At 41.7% G+C, this 23,798-nt stretch overlaps 1 protein-coding gene across 2 annotated transcripts in view; it reads left to right on the top strand.

Moving 5' to 3' along the window:
• ptprn2 (protein tyrosine phosphatase receptor type N2) overlaps positions 1–23,798 on the top strand; it is a 277,091-nt gene that overhangs the window by 20,250 nt on the left and 233,043 nt on the right. The gene's annotated exons all lie outside the window — the stretch shown is intronic.

Genomic DNA, 23,798 nt, shown 5'->3' with positions numbered 1-23,798 from the left:
AAATCATTCAATGGGTCAGGCAAAATGTCATCCTGCCCATTTCAGCGGCCTCGGTTGCTTTGCTTGGTTGCCACGGTGCCATCTTTAATTCATAGTGACGGTCCTGTCACCTGACCTCCCCAGAATTTCTGTGAAACACGTGAAACACAGAGGGAGCCTACTGTTTGACCACATTGTTCCATATGGCCAAGGGTGCACCTGACTCCTGTTCAATCAGTGTTCTGAACTCAATGTCATGCATGTCAGTGGGTCATGTAAGTTGTGAAGGTGATTAACTGGAGAAATTATTGCCTGCTTACAATGTGCCCTCTGAGAAAGAATGTTGAGGTTACACAACATATTGCTTTCTTGAGCAGGGTTGGGCTGGGCATTTTATCATGATTTATTAAAGTGAAACAACCTTGTTGACTATAAGCCTTCTTACCCAAGGTGTGAAATACATATGGAAACAAAAAAAAAGAGCATGAATTATTGAGTAATGATGTGATGATTTGCATCGTATATGGCTTGACATGAGATGTTCCTTATAAGAGGGGTTTTCAAACTTTTCTTTCCCCGGGACCCTCGTCCAGGCAAACCAGCGACCCAGGGACCCGCATCATAAATAAATCACATCTTGTCTTATGATCAGGTGAATGATAATGACAAGTAGAAGTAATCAACATTTTAAAATGAGTAGATTTGGTAGACAGTCAAATTATTTTGATCTCCCCACAGTTCATTGGAAGAGGAAGTGTAAAATGTAATTCTAACATAGTCTATTATTTAGAAAAGCAAAGATATCTTGGGGGTCTATTTTGTTGTTGCTGCTGTTTTAAAGCCAATTTTCTGCAATTCTACACATTTTTCCATTGAGCTGAGAGAATTTTGCCATGTTAAGCAAATTTCCAGCAATTATGTGTAATTTGCCATGGCTAAGGCTGTATTTTCTGCTCAAACATTATAACAAAATCAATGGGCATGTGCCCTGAATGCCCGGTTTTTGGAATTTTCAATTCTCCCTGACTGTCTAGCTTTTATTTGATTGTTAGCTTTCAAGAAATCTATATATACTGGACAGTGCATTCGGAAAGCATTCACACCCCTTGACCTTTTCCACATTTTGTTACGTTTTTAGAAATGTTCGAAAACAGAAATACCTTATTTACATAAGTATTCAGATCCTTTACTATGAGACTCGAAATTGAGCTCAGGTGCTTCCTGTTTCGATTGACCATCCTCGATGTTCCTACAACTTGATTGGAGTCCACCTGTGGTAAATTCAATTGATTGGACATGATTTGGAAAGTCAAACACCTGTCTATATAAGGTCCCACAGTTCAGTGCACGTCAGAGCAAAAAACCAAGCCATGAGGTCGAAGGAATTGTCCTTAGAGTGCCGAGACAGGATTGTCGAGGCACAGATCTGGGGAAGGGTACCAAAATAATTCTACAGCATTGAAGGTCCCCAAGAACACTCTGGCCTCCTATTCTTAAATGGAAGAAGTTTGTAACTGCCAAGACTTCCTAGAGCTAGATGCCGGACCAAGCTAAGCAATTGGGGGAGAAGGGCCTTGGTCAGGGAGGTGACCAAGAACCTGATGGTCACTGTGGTGATTTGAGAACCTTCCAGAAGGACAACCATCTCGGCAGCACTCCACCAATCAGGCATTTATGGTAGAGTAGCCAGACGGAAGCCACTCCTCAGTAAAAGGTACATGACAGCCTGCTTGGAGTTTGCCAAAATGCATCTAAAGACTCTCAGACCATGAGAAACAAAATTCTCTGGTCCGATGAAACCAAGATTGAACGCTTTGGTCTGAATGCCAAGCGTCACGTCTAGAGAAAAGCTTGCACCATCCCCATGGTGACGCATGGTGGCGGCAGCATCATGCTGTGGGGATGTTTTTCAGCGGCAGGGACAAGGAGACTAGTCAGGGTCGATAGAAAGATGAACGGAGCAAAGTACAGGGAGATCCTTGATAAAAACCTTCTCCAGAGTGCTCAGGACCTCAGACTGGAATGTAAGTTCACCTTCCAACAGGACAACGACCCTGATCACACAGCCAAGACAACGCAGGAATGGCTTCGGGACAAGTCTCTGAATATCCTTGAGTGTCCCAGCCAGAGCCTGGACTTGAACCCGATCTAACATCTCTGGAGAGATCTGAAAATAGCTGTGCAGCGACGCTCCCCATCCAACCTGACAGAACATGAGAGGATCTGCAGAGAAGAATGGGAGAGACTTCCCAAATACAGGTGTGCCAAGCTTGTAGCGTCATACCCAATAAAACTGTAACCTGTAATCGCTGCCAAAGGTGCTTCAAAAAAGTACTGAGTAAAGGGCCTGAATACTTATGTAATTTGCTAAAATAAACAAAATACAATTTAATCAATTTTAAAATAAGTCTAACGTAACAGAATGTGCAAAATCTGAATACTTTCCGAATGCACTGTATAGTTCAATATCTTCTCTGCACGATTTATATCAGGTTTCGGTCATTTAAGGTGACACAAACTTTTTTCTATCCTGACAATTGCAATGTAGAATTGCCTAAGAATTGTCTATGCAGAAAAAAACTGTAATTAGCTCCTTTTTAAAGGGAGAGTTTGAGATCTTGGCAATGAAGCCATTTATCTACTTCCCCAGGGTTGGATGTACAGGAACAGCTAGCATGCTAAATGTTCCTGTAGACTTCCAGTCATTGCGCTAACACTAGTTAGCATTGACTTGGGAAACTACCTCTTAACTTACTTCATACTGGGCACAGAGACATACAAATGGTATCAACAATGGTATTCTGTTGCAGCTAGTGATATTCATAAACAAATTATATTAATACCCCCCCGACCCCTATAGCACCTTTTGTAGACCCACAGGGTGCTGTGGACTCCAGTTTGAAAACCCCTGCCTTATAAGAAGCACATGTATTTGTTTTCTTGCCTTTGAAACATTTCACCTGTTTTAGGTGCAGAGTGTTACAGTTTAATGAGACAAGGCTCTTAAATCAGAAGACGCTGTGTCAAAGAGATGCTAATTTGTCTCCAGGTCATGTTACCTTCCCTTTTCCTCACTAAACACTGTTCTTTGTCCAACGCCACTACCTTTTATTACACTTTCTTGCTGTCACCTACCGACTGCACTGTTTCGAAATTGCTTTTTTGACTGATAACAGCACATAGAGGACTTGTAGAAGAGAGTGTCCTTGGAAGAAGCCAATAATCATAATAAAAGGTATGGTCACGGCTACAATGGCTACGGAGATGGACTACGTCCCAAATGGTACCCTATTTCCTATACAGTGCACTACTTGTGACTTTAGCCCTATCGAGCCTGGACAAAAGTAGTGCACTATAAAGGAAAAGGTTGGAATAGGTTGCCATTTGGGACGTAGGCAGGATGAGATATGTTGCTAAGAGCACTCAGTGGGAGGTGGCTGTACTCACTTCCAGCCTCACAGCATCCGCTTTGTCCGTGTTGAAATAAGGCACGGCACCCACCTGTGTGGCGGCATACAGAATGATAGATCAATGGGATGAAATACTGTATGGCTGTAATGAATATTCAGGTGCACATAATCTGATAGGTTAGAAGTGCAGACTGCAGTATCTTTCATCTCTGTGAAATTACGAGTTGCATTCATCAACAAGCTTTTATTCTGTCCCCAAATGACTTTCTGTCTCCTCCTCTCTCTCTCTCCCCCCTGTCATACCCCTGAAGACAGACAGCCATGCTACACTCTCCCTTTTTGCATGGTGAAGTTAATTGCACTTTGGATGGTGTATCAATACAGGCATCCTTCCTACTGTAACTCATTTGCCTGAGGGGAAGGAAACCACTCAGGGATTTCACCTTGAAGCCATTGAAAACAGTTACAGAGTTTAATGGCTGTGATAGGAGAAACCTATCAACAACATTGTAGTTACTCCACAATACTAACCTATTTATTTTGTATTTATTTAACCTTTATTTAACTAGGCAAGTCAGTTAAGAACAAATTCTTAATTACAATGACGACCTACCGAAAGGCAAAAGGCCTCCTGCGGGGACGGGGGCCTGGGATTAAAATAAATAAATAAATACAATATAAATATAGGGCAAAAAAACCTATCACAACAAGAGAGACAACACAACACTTCATGAAGAGAGACATAAGACAACAACATAGCAAGGCAGTAACACATGACAACACAGCATTGTAGCAACACAACCTAACAACAACATGGTAGCAACACAACCTGGTAGCAGCACAAAACATGGTACAAACATTATTGGGCACAGTCAACAGGACAAAGGGCAAGAAGGTAGAGACAACAATACATCACACAAAGCAGCCACAACTGTCAGTAAGAGTGTCCATGATTGAGTCTTTGAATGAAGATGTTGAGATAAAACTGTTCAGTTTGTGAGTGTTTGTTGCAGCTTGTTCAGGTCGCTAGCTGCAGCGAACTGAAAAGAGGACCGACCCAGTGTGCTTTGGGAACCTTTAACAGAATGTGACTGCCAGAACGGGTGTTGTATGTAGAGGAAGAGGGCTGCAGCAGATATCTCAGATAGGGGAGCGTGAGGCCTAAGAGGGTTTTATAAATAAGCAATAACCAGTGGGTCTTGCGATGGGTATACAGAGATGACCAGTTTACAGAGTATAGAGTGCAGTGATGTGTCCTATAAGGAGCATTGGTGGCAAATCTGATGGCCGAATGGTAAAGAACATCTAGCCCCTCGAGAGCACCCTTACTTGCTGATCTATAAATTATGTCTCCGTGGCTAGCATGGGTAGGATGGTCAACTGAATCAGGGTTAGTTTGGCGGATGGGGTGAAAGAGGAGCGATTACGATAGAAGAAGCCAAGTCTAGATTTAACTTTAGCCTGCAGCTTTGATATGTGCTGAGAGAAGGACAGTGCACCGTCTAGCCATACTCCCAAGTACTTGTATGAGGTGACTACCTCAAGCTCTAAACCCTCAGAGGTAGTAATAACACCTGTGGGAAGAGGGGCATTCTTCTTACCAAACCACATGACCTTTGTTTTGGAGGTGTTCAGAACACGGTTGAGGGTAGAGAAAGCTTTTTGGACACTAAGAAAGCTTTGTTGTAGAGCATTTAACACAAAATCCAGGGAGGGGCCAGCTGAGTATAAGACTGTATAATCTGCATATAGAGTAAATGCATGAGAGAGCTTCCTACTGCCTGAGCTATGTTGTTGATGTAAATTGAGAAGAGCATGGGGCCTTGAATCGAGCCTTGGGATACACCCTTGGTGACAGGCAGTGGCTGAGACAGCAGATTTTCTGACTTTATACACTGCACTCTTTGAGAGAGGTAGTTAGCAAACAAGCCCAAAGACCCCTCAGAGATACTAATACTCCTTAGCCGGCCCACAGGAATGGAATGGTCTACCGTATCAAAAGCTTTGGCTAAGTCAATAAAAACAGCAGCACAATATTACTTAGAATCAAGGGCAATGGTGACATCATTGAGGACCTTTTAAGGTTGCAGTGACACATTCATAACCAGATTGCATACCAGAGAGAATACTACAGACATCAAGAAAGCCAGTCAGTTGATTATTGACAAGTTTTTCCAACACTTTTGATAAACAAGGCAAAATATAAATAGGCCTATAACAGTTAGGATCAGCTTGATCTCCCCCTTTAAATAAAGGATGGACTGTGGCTGCCTTCCAAGCAATGGGAACCTCCCCAGAAAGGAGAGACAGGTTAAAAAGGTCAGAGATAGGCTTGGCGATGATAGGGGCAGCAACCTTAATTAAAGAAGAAAGGCTCTAAACCATCTGACCCAGATGTTTTTTTGGGGTCAAGTTTAAGGAGCTCCTTTAGCACCTCGGACTCAGTGACTGCCTGCAGGGAGAAACTTTGTAGCGGGGCAGGGGGAAAAGAGCGAGGAGTGTTGGGGCTAGTCGCATTAGAAGGGGTGGGAGATTAGGAAATGTTGGACGGGCAAGGAGGCATGGCTGAGTCAAATAGGAATCCTGACTTAATAAAGTGGTGATTAAAGAGCTCAGCCATGTGCTTCTTGTCAGTAACAACCACATCATCAACACTAAGGGATATGGGCAGCTGTGAGGAGGAGGGTTTATTCTCCAGGTCTTTAACCGTTTTCCAGAACTTCTTGGATTTAGACCCACAGAAAGAGAACTGCACCTTAAAGTAACTAACTTTGGCCTTCCGGATAGCCTTAGTGTACTTATTTCTCATTTGCCTGAATGATAGCCAGTCGTCTTGAGTATGTGTGTGCCGAGCCTTTCGCCAAATGCAATTCTTGAGGTGGAGTAACTCTGCAAGATCACGGTCGAACCAGGGGCTGAACCTGTTTTTAATTCTCATTTTCTTTATGGGGGAGTGTTTGTTAACAATACCACTGAAATTATCAAAAAAGAAGGTCTGAGCGTTTTTAGACAGAGGGGATCAAGCTGATTCTATACCATTTTACTGAGGCCAGTTCATGAAGTAAGGCTTGCTCATTGAAGTTTTTTTTGCATGCTTCTATGACAAATCAGGACAGGTCGTTTCACTGAGCAACCGGTACTAACACAGGCTGTAAAACAGTGATTACCAAGGTCATTACAGAAAACACCAGACTGATACCTATCAGGATAATTTGTGAGGATAACATCGAGGAGAGTAGCCATTTCTGGGTGTTTAGAGTCGTACCTTGTGGGATTGGTGATAATCTGAGAAAGATTTAGGGAGTCCCATTGCTTTAGGACTTGGTCAGGTGGTTTAAGCTTGTCCCAGTTTAGGTCACTTAGCAGGACAAATTCAGACTTAGTGTAAGGGGCCAGGAGAGAGCTTAGGGCATGTTAGGGTACAGGCCGATGCTGATGGAGGATGATAGCACCCAGCAACAGACAACAAAGAGCTGTTTTAAAGTTTAATGCTTAAAACCAGCGAATCAAATTGTTTGGGGACAGACTTGATGGAGACAACCGAGCACTGAAGGTGATCCTTGTTAAAGATTGCCACTCCCCCACCTTTGGAAGATCTGTCTTGCCGAAAAAGGTTATAACCAGAAAGGATAACATCAGTACTCAAAACACTCTTTCTTAACTACGTCTCAGTAATAACCAACACATCTGGATTGGAGCTGTGAACCCACACTTTCAATTGATCCAGTTTAGATAATACGCTTCTAGTGTTAACGTGCAGAAAACCCAAGCTTTTATGAGAGCAGAAATCAGTGAAGCAGATATCAGAGCACACGTCAGAATTGGGGCTAGCAACAGTAGATGGGCCAGGGTATGCACACACATTTCCAGATATCATCAACAGTAATACAATCAAGGCATGGCATAGTACAGGGAGAGCTCTGCAGTGCTGATTTATGACATCTGAATGTGCATCAGATGGCAACAAGATCATATTGTACAGCAATTTCATCAGGTAACATGAATAAAAAGCCGGCGAGAGGTGGTTAGAATAAGATGGCAGGCCAAAAGTCTCTGTAACCAATAAGAGAGTCAGAGTCCTGAGTGTGGGAACAAACAGTCTGTCCCACGGTTGGGTAAAGAAATTAACTTTATTTCCTGAATATAAAGTGTTATGTTGGGAGCAAATCCACTCTCCATATTTGCAAGCATAGTGGTGGCTGCATCATGTTATGAGTATGCTTGTAATCATTAAGGACTGGTGAGTTTTTTTCAGGATAAAAAAACGGAATGTAGCTAAGCACAGGCAAAATACTAGAGGAAAACCTGGTTCAGCCTGCTCTCCACCAGACACTGGGAGCTGAATTCACCTTTCAGCAGGACAATAACCTAAAACACAAGGCCAAATATAGACTGGAGTTGCATACCAGGAAGACAGTGAATGTTCCTGAGTGACTGAGTTACAGTTTTGACTTAAAGCTACTTGATATTCTATGACGACCTGAAAATGGTTGCCTAGCAATGATCAGCAATCAATTTGAAAGAGCTTGAAGAATTATAATGGGCAAATGTGGCACAATCCAGGTGTGGAAATCTCTTAGATACAAAGGTGTTTCTACAAAGTTTTGACTCAGGTGTGAATACTTATGTAAATTAGATATTTTTGTATTTCTTGAAATTTGCTAACATTTCAAGAAACATGTTTTCACTTTGTCATTATGGGGTATTGTGTGTAGATCGATGAGAAAAAAATACTTAATCCATTTTGAATTCAGGCAGTAACAGCAAATTGTGGAATAAGTCAAGGGGTGTGAATACTTTCTGAAGGCACTATAATTGTAACCTTGCAGTTCGTACCATAAAAGAGCCAATAGTGTAGAGGTACAGGTACAAAAGCTTACCTTTGCAGAAGGTGCACATTTGCTTCTTTAGGCTACCACAATAGTGAAAAAAACAGTTTGTTCCTTTTAAGTGGCAAAAATGTACCTCTAAAAGGTCTTTGGGTGTTTTAACACTGTAGGCTGTAAAGTCCTATTTGCATATTTCCCAGGTGCCGCGTTCCCAGTACCGCGCATGACTGTGTTTGCTCTTGACAGAGACATGGTTGTTGCAATCATGAAGCAGCCTTCCAGTTGAGTGCCTAAGTGAATATTAATTGAAATAAAACTGTTTATGACAATACATTACATAAGGCCATACTTTGACAATCTATTTTTCCCCAGCATAGTAGTCTGAAACTCCTGGTTTGCAGGCCACATCAAGCAAGCCACATTGTGTGCTGGCATGCAAAGCGATATGTAATTCCTTTTGGAATTCAGTCAGAGTTAGGATATCCCCATTTTTCTTTACTTTTAATCACCTGCAACCTGAATTGGAATGACAATACCTAAACCATCCAAGTGGGAACAACTATCTCACTAACGGGTGGAATAAATTCAACTTCTAACAGATTGGATTAGTTTAGAAAAATGTATGCTATTTATCTTTGTGTAGCATAAAATCAAATCAATCAATGTGCATGCAAAAACACACTTTGAAACAAACAATTCTGAAAATCAACCTGCAATATGATAATGAAGGTTGTGGTTTTTTAATGGTGTGAGGATTGTACCTTTTTATATTCAAAATATTGGGTAAAATGTTTTACCATAAACTAGATTATCTTCTGCACACGTACCCTAAAAGGTACTGAACAGTACGAGATTGTGTGTGTACCTCCTGAAGGTACATTACTACTGTACCCTAACCATACTTTTTTTTCTGAGAGTGTGTTATGTTACAAACCTGCCGTGCAGATGTGATCTGAAGGTGATTGTGTGTACCTTACACAGAACATGCTGTCAGTAATGAAGCAGCCAGCGGGGCATCTTGGGGGAGCGCCTCTCTTTGCCAAACAGCTGCGGAGATTGTGGTGCTCAAGGCGTTAGGACTTATCTAGAGCACTGGTTTTTACATACTGGGAATTTAATGGATTTAGAAACACCATCTGTGTGTTTCCAGAGAAACACCTGAGGTGGTACCTGTAAGGTTTCAGTAGACACATTTCCGTCTGAGCTATTTCCATTCATTGAAGTCTGTCCGGTTTATATGTTAGTGCTGTAAGGCATTTATTTAGCAGAGGAATCGTAGTTGGCATATTTTACACAGCAAATTCTCCAGTGTTAACCCCCCCCCCCCCCAAAATGAACACTGAGTGTTAAATCAACACTGAAAATGTTGAGTCTGTGGACCCATTTAGACACCGGAACAGTGTTAAATTAACACACTGCTTAGTGCAGGGCTCTCCAACGTTGTTCCTGGAGAGCTACCTAACTGTAGGGTTTCACTCAAATCCCAGTTGTAACTATCCTAATTCAGTTTATCAACCATGTAATTATTAGAATCAGGTGTGCTAAATTAGGGTCAGAGTCAAAGCCTACAAGACGGTAGCTCTCCAAAGAACAGGGTTGGAGAGCCCTTGCTTAGTGTAAAGCCTTGTTCCAATATTTCCCTGAGAGCATTGCCTTTCTAGTAAATTGTAGAGTTACCAGCCATAATTGTATTTTTTGTGTGCGCTGTTGGCCATGTATAAACTACAGTAGAATACCATAAATGTGTTTTACAGTATTAATTATGGCGCATTGTGGCAAAAAATGTTGTGGGCAGGGAAGAGTCTCTGGCTCATTAACATATTTTAAGGCGTACCTTGTAAGAGGCTATTTGTTGCATCTGCGAGTGAGAATGCTGTACCCACACATAATACGGTAATATACTGTATTTTAGGAATACTACAAACCTTGTCCTGAAACTTTACAGTAATTTACTGCCCAATTGCTGCCATATATTTACTGTAATTAAGAATACAGAACCAGACCACATTTTTGGAGCTAGTGGGTGCATGGTATTGTTGTTTCTCATGCATTAACACATTTTAAGGGAAGCCTTGTAAGAAGCTATATTTGACAGTGATGCACCAATTTAATTGGTATGTGGTAGTGGTTCATTAACAATTAAATATATATAGAGAACAGATCAGAGTGGTATTAAACCTGTTAATGGTTGAATATTTACCCATGTCCATTTGATCTGTTTTGCCCTGTAATCCCAGCCAGTTTGGTAGCCTTTGTAGGCCTCTAAGAATGCAAGTGATATAAAACACCTAGTATTCATTAATATGCTGTAATATGCAAAGCCAACCTGCTTTCTCCAAATACAGACCTGGCGCCAGAATAAAGTGACTAAGGCGGCAGTTGAAATCGTTGCGGGAGCACAGTTTTGGAGGGGGTTCTTGCATTGGAATTATATTGAATTTGATTTACATCACGCTATATCACAATAAACATAAAGTTCAAATGCAGAGACTCTGAAACCATTGATTGAGTGCTTTTGAAGTGACAGGTTGGCGCTGCGCTGTATCAGCACAATGGGCAGCGCCCTACACACTAAAGCAAGGCCGTTTTGATAATGAATATACAGTTGAAGTCGGAAGTTTACATACACTTAGGTTGGAGTCATTAAAACTCGTTTTTCAACCACTCCACAAATGTCTTGTTAACAAACTATAGTTATGGCAAGTCGGTTAGGACATCTACTTTGTGCATGACACAAGTAATTTTTCCAACAATTGTTTACAGACAGATTATTTCACTTATAATTCACTGTATCACAATTCAGAACAGAACAGTCAGAAGTTTACATACACTAAGTTGACTGAGCCTTTAAACAGCTTGGACAATTCCAGAAAATGTCATGGCTTTAGAAGCTTCTGATAGGCTAATTGACATAATTTGAGTCAATTGGCGGTGTACCTGTGGATGTATTTCAAGGCCTACCTTTAAACTCAGTGCCTCTTTGCTTTACAACATGAGAAAATCAAAAGAAATCAGCCAAGACCTCAGAAAAAAAACTGTAGACCTCTACAAGTCTGGCTCATCCTTGGGAGCAATTTACAAACACCTGAAGGTCCCACGTTCATCTGACCACGCAGCCGTCATACAGCTCAGGAAGGAGACTGGTTCTGTCTCCTAGAGGTGAACGTACTTAGGTGGAAAAAGTGCAAATCAATCCCAGAACAACAGCAAAGGACCTTGTGAAGATGCTGGAGGAAACAGGTACAAAAGTATCTATATCCACAGTGAAACGAGTCCTATATCAACATAACCTGAAAGGCCGCTCAGCAAGGAAGAAGCCACTGCTCCAAAACCGCCATAAAAAAAAAGCAGACTATGGTTTGCAACTGCACATGGAGAAATGTCCTCTGTTCTGATTAAACAAAAATAGAACTATTTGGCCATAATGACCATCGTTATGTTTGGAGGAAAAGTGGGAGGCTTGCAAGCCGAAGAACGCCATCCCAACCGTGAAGCACGGGGGTGGCAGCATTATGTTGTGGGGGTGCTTTGCTGCAGGAGGGCCTGGTGCACCTCACAAAATAGATGGCATCATGAGGAGGGAAAATTATGTGGATATATTGAAGCTACATCTCAAGACATCAGTCAGGAAGTTAAAGTACAAATTCCCTCTCTTAGGTCAGTTAGGATCACCACTTTTATTTTAAGAATGTGAAATGTCAGAATAATAGTAGAGAGAATGATTTATTTCAGCTTTTATTTCTTTCATCACATTCCCAGTGGGCCAGAAGTTTACATACAGTCAATTAGTATTTGGTAGCATTGCCTTTAAATTGTTTAACTTGGGTCAAATGTTTTGAGTAGCCCTCAACAAACTTCCCACAATAAGTTGGGGGAATTTTGGCCCATTCCTCCTGACAGAGCTGGTGTAACAGAGTCAGGGTTGTAGGCCTCTTTGCTCGCACATGCTGTTTCAGTTCTACCCACAAATGTTCTATAGGATGAGGTCAGGGCTTTGTGATGGCCACTCCAATACCTTGACTTCGCATATAGATTATCAGGCTATTGATTGGGGCCTGTGGACTGTTGTCCCACTCCTCTTCAATGGCTGTGCGAAGTTGCTGGATATTGGTTGGAACTGGAACACGTTGTCGTACACGACGATCCAGAGCCTCCCAAACCTGCTCAATGGATGACATGTCTGGTGAGTATGTATTCCGTGGAAGACCTGGGCCATTTTCAGCTTTCAGGAATTGTGTACAGATCCTTGCGACATGGAGCCATGCATTATCATGCTGTACCATGAGGTGATGGCGGCAGATGAATGGCACGACAATGGGCCTCAGTATCTCGTCACGGTATCTCTGTGCATTCAAATTGCCATCGATAAAATGCAATAATTGTGTTCATTGTCCGTAGCTTATGCCTGCCCATACATACATACATTTGTGCACAAAATATGAGAGCAATAAGATTTTTGTGTTATGGAACATTTCTGCAATATTTTATTTCAGCTCATGAAATATGGGACCAACACTTTACATGTTTATATTTTTGTTCAGTATAGATAATATAGTATAGGTAATTCACCTATTACAAACAGCCGATGTTAATGTAAACTAAATGTCGCAAGTAGTAGCCTTGTTATTCATGCATGCAAACTAAAATACTGAATAGGAGTTATGCTTAGAATACCGACACAACTGCAAATGCGAACAAATTAATGTGAACAGAAGTAGGCCTTGTAAACAAAATATCAGATCGATAAAGGCATGACACAATCTATATTTAGGATAGTTACATTAACAGTAAACAAACGCAGCAAACGAAAGGTGAATGGAGATCCAAATAACCAAAACATAGCCTGAAGCCTACTACAGTGAGATGCAGCCATGCGCAGCCATGCACAGCTGTCTTGCTAAACAAATATGCCTATAGGCCCGCTTCAAACATGGAAAATCATGCCGCCCGACCCACGTAATCAATCAAGCAATGCCAGCCTATCATAAACACGTTTCCAATATATACAGTTCCATTCACAACCACGAAAACCAATAGGCTACCAAGAACCAACCATAATAGCATGTATCTATTTCTATAATGAAACATATATTAATATGTATCTATACCCAGTGGCGTCATTTTGGTTCTTGCATTTGAATTATATTAAATTCTGCTTATATCACGTTATACCACAATAAACATAAAAGTTATTTTGATCAGTAGTGGAAAAAGTAGCCAATTGTCATACTTGAGTAATGTCAAGATACCTTAATAGAAAATGACTCAAATAAAAGGGAAAGTTACCCAGTAAAATACTACTTCAGTAAATATACGTAAGTAACAAAAGTAAATATAATTGCTCAAATACACTTAATTATCAAAAGCAAAGGTATAATTATTTTCAAATTCCTTATATCAGGCAAACCAGACAGCACAATTTTTTATAAATTTTTATTTACGGACAGTCAGGGGCATACTCCAACACTCATTCATAACATACAAATGAAGCATTTGTGTTTAGTGGTTCTGCCAGATCAGTGTCAGTAGGGATGACTAGGGATGTTCTTTTGATAAGTGCGTAAATTTGACAATTTTCCTGTCCTGCAAAGCATTCAAAATGTAACAAGTACTTTTGGCTGTCAGGGAAAATGTATGGAGTAAAAAGTACATTATTTTCTTTAGGAATGTATTGGAGTAAAAGTTATCAAAAATATAAATGGTAAAGTGAAGTACAAACCCCCAAAAAACGACTTAAATAGTCCTTTAAAGTATCTTTACTTAAGTACTTTACACCACTGCTTTTGACCAAGAAGTGATCTCAGCTGCGCTCTGTCAGCACCACGGACAACGCCCGACACACTAACGCAAGGCCGTTGAAAACCTATGCTGGCTAAGGAAGTTATTTTGCCATTCCATACCCTAGATCTTTCCTGAAATGGCGCCGCTGGCTATACCACCAAGATTTTGATAAAAACCAACCAGCTAAATTGTTTCTTACCTTTTCAGAAGAGATGCAACCTCCTTGGTGCTCTGTGGAACTTCCTGAGTAATTTATCATTCCAAGATCCCCCCTCAAATGCCAGTTGGATTAGTTGACCTTTCCTCCAGTGTTGCATGCTTCTTCCGTGCTGACTGAAAACATTTGTCAAAGTGGAAAATGTGTTTTCGCCTGTAGCTGTAACACCATCATCCCAGAAACCATAGACCCACTCCAATTTGCATAACGCCACAGATGATGCGGTCTCTACACTGCCCTTTCCCACCTGGACAAAAGGAACACCTATGTGAGAATGCTATTCATTGACTACAGCGTAGCGTTCAACACCATACTGCCCTCCAAGCTCATCAATAAGCTAAGGACCTTGGGACTAAACACCTCCCTCTGCAACTGGATCCTGGACTTCCAGACGGACAGCCCCCAGGTGGTAAGGGTAGGTAACAACACATCCGACACGCTGATCCTCAACACGGGGGCCACTCAGGGGTGCGTTCTCAGCCCCCTCCTGTACTCCCTGTTCACTCCTGACTGCACGGCCAGGCACGACTCCAACACCATCATTAAATTTGCCGATGACACAACAGTGGTAGGCCTGATCACCGACAACAATGAGACAGCCTAAAGGGAGGAGGTCAGAGACCTGGCTGTGTGGTGCCAGGACAACAACCTCTCCCTCAACGTGATCAAGACAAAGGAGATGATTGTGAACTACAGGAAAAAGAGGACCGAGCATGCCCCCGTTCTCATCGACGGGGCTGCAGGGGAGCAGGTTGAAAGCTTCAAGTTCCTTGGTGTCCTAATCACCAACAAACAAACATGGTCCAAGCACACAAAGACAGTCGTGAAGAGGGCACGACTAAACCTATTCCCCCTCAGGAGACTGAAAAGATTTGGCATGGGTCCTCAGATCCTCAAAAGTTTCTACAACTGCACCATCGAGAGCATCCTGACTGGTTGCATCACTGCCTGGTATGGCAACTGCTCGGCCTCCGACCGCAAGGCACTACAGAGGGTAGTGCGAACGGCCCAGTGCCAAGCTTCCTGCCATCCAGGACCTCTATACCAGGCGGTGTCAGAGGAAGGCCCTGAAAATTGTAAAACACTCCAGCCACCCTAGTCATAGACTGTTCTCTCTGCTACCGCACGGCAAGCGGTACCGGAGTGCCACGTCTAGGTCCAAGAGGCTTCTAAACAGCTTCTAGCCCCAACCCATAAGACTCCTGAACATCTAGTCAAATGGCTACCAGACTATTCACATTGCCCCCTCCTCTCTCCACACCACTGCCACTCTCTGTTGTCATCTATGCATAGTCACTTTAATTAACTCTACCTACATGTACATACTACCTCAACTAACCGGTGACCCGTACACATTGACTCTGTACAGGCACCCCCCTGTATATATTGTTATTTTTTACTGCTTCTCCTTAATTACTTGTTACTTTTATCTCTTTTTCTTATCCTTATTTTTTGAAACTGCACTGTTGGTTAGGGGCTTGTAAGTAAGCATTTCGCTGTAAGGTCTACACCTGTTGTATTCGGCGCATGTGACTAATAACATTTTATTTTATCTTATTTTTGGACACCCCACTCATGAGCCCTATGATTTCATTTTTAATCTAGTGTGACATGTATGTGGCATTGTGGGGTATGGTGCTAAAACACCTTGGCAAGTTCCTTGTCTTTTCAGAGAGTATATTCTATCATAGACAGAAAAGTCCACTGCCCCCCTCCCCTCTTGACTTTATCACATCCAATGTCCCCCTCAATAGTTGCTGGTTTGAAACAAGTAACTCAATAATGTCCACAATCGCCAACAAATACATGTGATTTCTTGCCAGCTGCCCATCATTAATAAGTGTTGACACCAATGTTCCCATAGCACTTTGAACTTGTTTTTTTCCCCCCACTGTGCAATGCATTTTCAAATGCTCGTTGCTTGATGCGTGCCTAGCGAATTCTTTGTCTATGTTAGCATGGATCCCAACACAGAACTTTCGACATGGGAAACAAAATGCCGCATCTGCAGTAACCAAATATTCTAGCCACTCTCCTCCTATGGACTAGTTGCTGTTAAATGAATGTTTTTGGACAGAAAACTAGTAATGAAGAAATGAAGCTTCCTGCAGCATTAAGTTTTTCCATCCAATTGTGGCGAAAATAGGTTCGTTTACTCAAGGCTCAACACAGTGTACACTAGTGGCACCTGCTGGTCAAAAGAATTTAGAGCAGCCAAATTATTATAGATGATGTCCCACACCCCATAGCGTGTGCACAGCTTTTTGTTTTCTACCAAACCAATACCAAACCAATCAGGTGGTTGTTTGACTAAACGAAGCTTCAGCATCATTGATCACATGCTTCTGATAAAATGATACAGGCATCGGCACACTACTTCGAAGTACACTGCGTAGTGATTTCGACGCATGCCTCAGAGCTCCGGTATCAAACGTAACATTAAAACAGAAAACCTGCGGCTAGGGCAGGGTTCTAGGCTAGTCTTGGCTGCCTCCTCTATTCCCAGATCGTCAGGAACAGTCGGGGGTGGAGGGGGCTGTGGAGCCATTATCCTGGCGGCGCTTGTGGAAGGGTGGGTAGGCTCTGCACGTGGAGCAAGCTGGAGCTCGGCAGCTGCTGCTGCTCATTGCTCTCCTTCTCCTTTGGCTTTGTTCGGGTACTTTGGCTAAGCCGATTTCTGATATCCATCATGGCAGATTGGCTGGGTCAAGCTAGCTGAATAGTCTAAGGCTAATAACACTAACGCTTTTTTACACCTACCTAAGAAGCTAACTAAACTCTGTAGTGATGGGACGTGAGACATATGTAAGTGAAGCAGCTCCAACGGCAAACTTGACCCCGCCCTTATGAACCAAAGTCAAATATTACAGGCTGAGGCGTATTACGTTATTCACTTAGCCTACCACAGATGAGAATCATTCTTTCCCACTTTTTATGGAAACCTAAAGGAGTTACACTTATCCATAGCCCCCTACACACACCGCGGCGTGCTCTGTCCTTTGTCCGAAGATACAGATTTTGCACCAACCTGTCAGTCAATCATTTGAACTTTTTTTTGCTATTTTTATATAGAGACATAAAACTAAAACTGAGGGGGCTAAATCACCTTTTGCCCACACGTGGATTTTTTTTATTACAGTTTAATAGTCACTTTTACTTTATGTACTGTGTTTTGTTGCTCTGGCATCAAGTTACCGTCCATATCACTGTATTGTATTGACACTATCCAGAGATACTCAGAGATATATCATAAGATATCTTGTTGTAATTGCAATTATTTTGAAGACCAATAAACCTTAACTACAACAACATTTTCAGTAACGGTTACAGAAAAGTTTTACTTGCTATGACTGTGATGTTTTTATTTTATTTTTATCAACCTTGGTTGAATGCACTGACTAAGTTGCTGAGGACAAGAATGCTTGCTAAATGACCAAAATCGAGATGTAAATTTAAAAATTGAAACTTACAAAGACACTGGGTAATATGTAACTGCATGTGTAATTCCAGTAATATAATGGAAATTAGATTACAGTAACATTTTGGTAATGTTGGATTACCGTAAAATGGATTACAGTAGCTGTACTATAAAATCAATTACAGTAACTTACTGGCCATTTCTTCCAGTAAGTTACTGTACATTTTACAGGAAATGTTTTACAGTGTGACAGAGTATTGGTTGTTGCATTCATCCATTTTAGTTCCTATGGACTTCAAGTGAAATCCTAAGCAAATATGTTATCATAAAAAAATATAGATATATTTAACACAATACCATACGTATTTCATAAGGCCTTATTTTTAGGGCCTAGTTTTACATGGACCTGAAACTCACAAACATCACTTTGAACCAAAACCATGCCAATCATTGTCATATTCTCCAGCATGCTCTATTGCAGGTTGATTTTTAGAATTGTTTCTTTCAATATCTATGTCTGTGCATTGATTCATTAATCTTATGCTACACAAATATAAATAACATTAATGTTTCTAAACTAATCCAAACAGTTAGTTCGTTTTTTTGCACTTGTTACTGAAATGTTTTGTTCCAGTTTAAATATAAAGCAATTTAATGATGACATTTGCTTAGGATCTCACTTGGTGAAGTCCATAGTACCAAAAATGTATGAATGCACCAAGCATGTCTCTGTCACTAACACATACAGTCATGGGTGGTATCTCTACAATTTACTCGAAAGGCAAGGCACTCTGGGAAATATTTGAATAAGGCTTTACACTAATCAGTGTTAATTTAACACTGTTCCGGTGTCTAAATGGGTCCATAGACTCAACACTTTCAGTGTTGATTTAACACTCTGTTTTAGTTTTATTATGTTTTCTTACACTGGAGAATTTGCTGTGTATGACAATATGTCATTGTGCTGCCTAAACAAGTGCCAATGTAAAGATATATTATTGATGTGCATTAAATTCTACAGCTCATACACTCTAGAAATAAGATTGAAAGAAGTCCTGCTGAGGCTGCCACTGTCCTAATGTGGACACCGTAGTCTGGTTCAGATCTTCTTGATCCTCCACATATCAATGCAAATCAGGTCACCCGGCTCTAGCTATATTTAGCATCTGCTGCTACATTTATCCTACCTGTAGTTAAGCCCGTTCTATTCAGCAAATTCATTTTGCATTAGGCTTTAATAATGTAAAGCTGAACTCTCTTGTGTTGGATTATCACAAGCTATGTCGGAGCCTGGTAAGAATTAGTAGAAGAGTGAAGTCAGTAAAATGAGTCAGTCACTCTGTCAATGTTTGCTCATTCATAATAAAAAACGAAAGCAACACAACCCAATCAATGTGGTTTGAACCTCTATCCATTTGGTGTGGTGGAGGACTTCCAAAGGGGATGCTTATTATAGTCTGGGACTGGCCTGACCATGGTAACCTGATGGATCAGTCCTTGATGTAGTCGGTGTGCTAGCAGTCAAGACTGGGAGAATGCAGATAACATTTTACCACGTAGTGAGAACCCTGAGAGCCCTGGTGAGGATTCATACACATGCGGAGACTACTTCTAGAGTGGGAGGCATATTTTTCTTTAACTTACACTGTAATGGAAAGCTAAATTATAAAGTAATGTTTGGTATTATCAACCGTAAAATACTCTGAAATGTTTTACTGCAGCATACTGTAAATCATGGTGCATTGAGGGAAAGTGTTGTGGGCGGGGCAAATAAGTTCTGTGTTTAGAATGGTACTGTAATTCCATCCCACAGAATACAGTAGCGTACCGTATCTTTGGAGCGCCAAAAACCCTTTGACCACTACTGTGTGCAGGGTATTGTTGTTTCTGGCTTATTAACATATTTTGCGGCGTGCCTTTTAAGAGGCTATATTTGTTGCACCCGTGAGTAAGAATGCTATACCCATTTATCTCTTATGTGCTTATAGTGGCACATCAATTTGTATAGGGGACAGATCAATCAGTTTAGATAAATGGGAGATGGGTTAAAGAAGGATTTTTAAGCTTTGAGACAATTGAGACATGGACAAGTCCCTTTCAATGGGTTATGGTGGTCAGTACCAGTCGCACCGGTTTGTGTCAAGAACTGCAATGCTGCGGGGTCTTTCATGCGCAACAGTTTCCCTTGTGTATCAAGAATGGTCCACCACCCAAAGGCCATCCAGTCAACAAGACACAATTGTGGGAAGCATTGGAGTCAACATGGGCCAGCATTTGGAGAAGGTTGTTCATGGACAGACATGTATTTGTTTAAAATCTATCACTTGATGGTTTCATTTCAGAGACAAATAATCATGTTTTTTTGCAAAACGCGTATATCATCACACTCTCAGAGAAATAAGTAGTCCTGCAAGGTTTTACACAGTGAAATTGAACAAATAAAAACCGTTTTTTATTTTTTATTAATGTACAAATTATACATTTTATTTTTATAATTCAATACAGTAATATGATATTTGTATGTAAAGCATTTACATTTTAAATGTTTTGTCATTTAGCAGATGCTCTTATCCAGAGCGTCTTACATTAAGTGCATTCATCTTAAGATGGCTAGGTGAGACAACCACATGTCACAGTCAAATTTACAGGAGACGAACATTCTATTCCAGCTTAACAATTGACATACAGTAAACACATTTTCATACACATCTATGATCTATCTTCTGAGAACAGTCATGTTTTATACACACATGAAGGTACAACAACACATGGCTATTCGAAGAGTTTATTTCCAAAACGCTATATCCACCAATTCCTTTACATTTCGTTTTTTTTATGATTGCTTATGAGCAATCATTTTTGATTAAAAAAAAAAAACGAAATGTAAAAGAATTGGTGGATATAGCGTTTTGGAAATAAACTCTTCGAATAGCCATGTGTTGTAATGTGGTTATTTAAATTAGATATGAGTTTCTCTCTAAAGAGTTTCTCTCCTCAGATACCTGATGACGACAACAGGACCCATTTACCATTTTTTTTTTGTTCTGAGGTCCTCAACATCATCCTCACTGATTACATTTTAATTAAAATACCATTTTAATCATCTCTACCACCACCGCGTCCAGGAGTGGAAACGTGGCGTTATCAATTGGACGTCCTGCCCGCCTTACTCTCACTCAGTACTATCTGACCACACACACACACACACACACACACACACACACACACACACACACACACACACACACACACACACACACACACACACGGCGGACACTTAATTAATATTGAGAGCTGACAAGCCCTCACAGGCAACGTAATGAATGAAGTAGTTGGTGGAGTGTTTAGGGGATAAAGTTGAGTGGACTGACAGTAATTGCCGAGGGGTGAGGAGCACGACGAAGAGGCCACCGCATGGTTGGTTGAGGGTCCTGAAGCACTGAAGCAACATTTCAAAGGGATATGGGTCAGTATTTACAAAACTTGATCACACCGCGTATGATTACATAGACAAGGGGGACCTGATCCTAGATCAGCACTCCTACTCTGAGACGCTTTAAGAAGTTGGTTCAGTCTGTAGGGTTTGCAACATTGTGGGAGGTTGAGATGTGGGCGATGGAGTATGGAGGGGCTAAGGGAAGCTTCGGGTGCCATTTCCCAGGCACTTAACAGTTGAGTGACAGTCATATTCCTCAGGCTTTTAAATATATGGACAGCTGGAGACATTTGGTGTGAGAGAGAAAAACTGTGGGTGCGTGCGTGTGTGTCTGTGAGTGTGTTTGTCCCTGAAAGCAGAGCTACATAATAGTTTTGTGATTATGTCCCTTTGTGAAATGGCACTCCCATGACTATTAAATAGCTATTCAGCTGACACAAAGAAGAATTCATTACCCCAAGCAGACGCAATTTGGAGGCCAACGTAGCCCTCACCTCCCCGGGAAAGTGTGGATTGTGTGACTAATCAAATTGGCCTAGAGAACATTAAGAAAATGTTTTTAATGATGTTTATCAGAAATAAACCCAAGAAACTTGAACAAGCAATGTCTGTATAATAACTTCTCTCTCCTAGTTGGTTTTACCCCCAATTTCATGATTACGATCTTGTCTCATCGCTGCAACTCCCCAACGGGCTAGGGAGAGACGAAAGTCAGGTCATGCGTCCTCCGAAACATGACCCGCCAAACTGCGCTTCTTAACACCCGCTCGCTTAACCCGGAAGCCAGCTGCACCAATGTGTACAGTAGGAGGAAACACCATTATACTGATGACCGAAGTCAGCCTACAGGCGCCAGGACTGCCACGAGTCGCTAGAGCGCGATGAGCCAAGTAAAGCCCCCCCGGCCAAACCCTCCCCTAACCCGGACAATGCTGGGCCAATTGTTCACCACCCTATGGGACTCCTGGTTACGGGCCGTTAATGACAGCCTGGGATCAAACATACACTGCGATGCTATGCCATAGAGCACTCTGGAGGCCGAGGGAAAGCTTTTTAATATATTTCATTCTCTGGGTCACAATTACAGTGGCCATCATGTAATGCTTTATCATCTCTCTTCCTCTCTCTCTCTCTCTCCTCTCAGTATAGTGATTAATAGACTGCTCACATCTGTAAGCAGTCATTAAAGTACTGTCTGTCCAAGGCTTCTCCCCCAACTTAGTCCATTAGGCATGCACCACCACGAACCGCGCACCTCTGTCCGAGAGGGTCATCTGGGTGCGCTTGCCTTCGCCATTGCAGGTGATAAAAAGAGTGAGAGAAAGAAAGAGAAAGCGGTAAAAGGACAGAGTTATGTGATGGGCCATCACTGAAGAATATACTGTATTCATCTGTATTTATCTGTTGACGTCACACTGCCTTTGTATGCTAGGCCTATTCATGATAACCCATAGTGTTGTGTCGTGATGTGGCACACTGCCTATGAATAGGTCCTCTTGAAAAGTATTCTCAGAATGGATTGTCCAAAATATTTAACTGGAAATAAAGGTTGTGTTCATAAGTTTGCATTGTTCCAATCCCAAACCGAACACACAAAGGATTCAGCTGTTGACGTCACACTGCCTTTGTGTGCTACACCTGACTATTCCAGAGCTATTGAGGTTGTGTCGTGATATGGCACAGGCAGACACTGTCTATGAATATAGGTCCTCTTGAAAAGTATTCCCACATTGGATTGTGGGAAATTAATGTTCTGTTCAAAATTGTGCTTTTCTCCAATCCCAAACCACCCTTTAATTACAATAGAAAGCAATAATCAATGACTCTCTGTTTTGACCAGGGCCCATAGGGGCAACCTGGGATTCGACAAGTCAAGCGGCGTCAAATAACCTCCTCTTTCCCTCTGGGAGAGGGACGTATTTTACAGCAGCAATGTTCTCCTCTCCTCACGTGGACACAAGGCCACTTTACCATCCCAGGATAAATCTCCCAGCCAGAGGACAGGCCTGTGTCTGGTTAGCTTACGCTCGCCAACAGCTGCACCTGGGGTCCTGAACACCGAGAGAAAGTCATTTTATCTATCTAGACAGTGCCATAGTGTTTAGATCATTCTGATGATGTCTACCATGAAATTGTTTCATGTCACCTAAGCAGAAACCCTGAGCGGACCACAGTTACACACCAGTGGTGGCTTGTGGCACTTTAAATTGGAGGACAGGCTCATAGTAATGGCTGGAACGGAATTTTGCAACCCTACCTCTCAGTCTCAGACATTTAAATGGTGGATGTTCACCGGGGTAGATGAGAGTTGATAGCAGTCTGATCCCTGTGGCTGGTGTCTAGTCCGTCTTCAGTGTGAAATATGACCACCAGGACCTGTAACCCAGAAGCTCCAGCCATCTGTTCATTTATCAGTCTGGAACAAGAACACCCAGCCTCGCTCACTCAGCATTAATGTTCATTAATAATTATATAGAGGAAGAACATTGCCCATGGACCTGGGATATTAGACCCAGACAGGACAGAGGAAGGAATCTGGCTAATTGGTGATAGATAGCGGTACCATTGGGCATTACAGTGTGTTCCTGATAATCTGAAGTAGCCAGTGTAATGAAAAACGTTGTCAGACAGGGTGGGCGCACAAAATCAAATTTGGTAGCACTGATACACCCAAAATTGTTCAAGTCAATTAAGTACACTCTTAGAAAATGTTTTGCTATCTAGAACA

This window comes from Salmo trutta, chromosome 6 (assembly GCF_901001165.1).
Source record: "Salmo trutta chromosome 6, fSalTru1.1, whole genome shotgun sequence".
Lineage (NCBI taxonomy): Eukaryota > Metazoa > Chordata > Actinopteri > Salmoniformes > Salmonidae > Salmo > Salmo trutta.
This window is presented reverse-complemented; position numbering and strand designations above follow the sequence as displayed.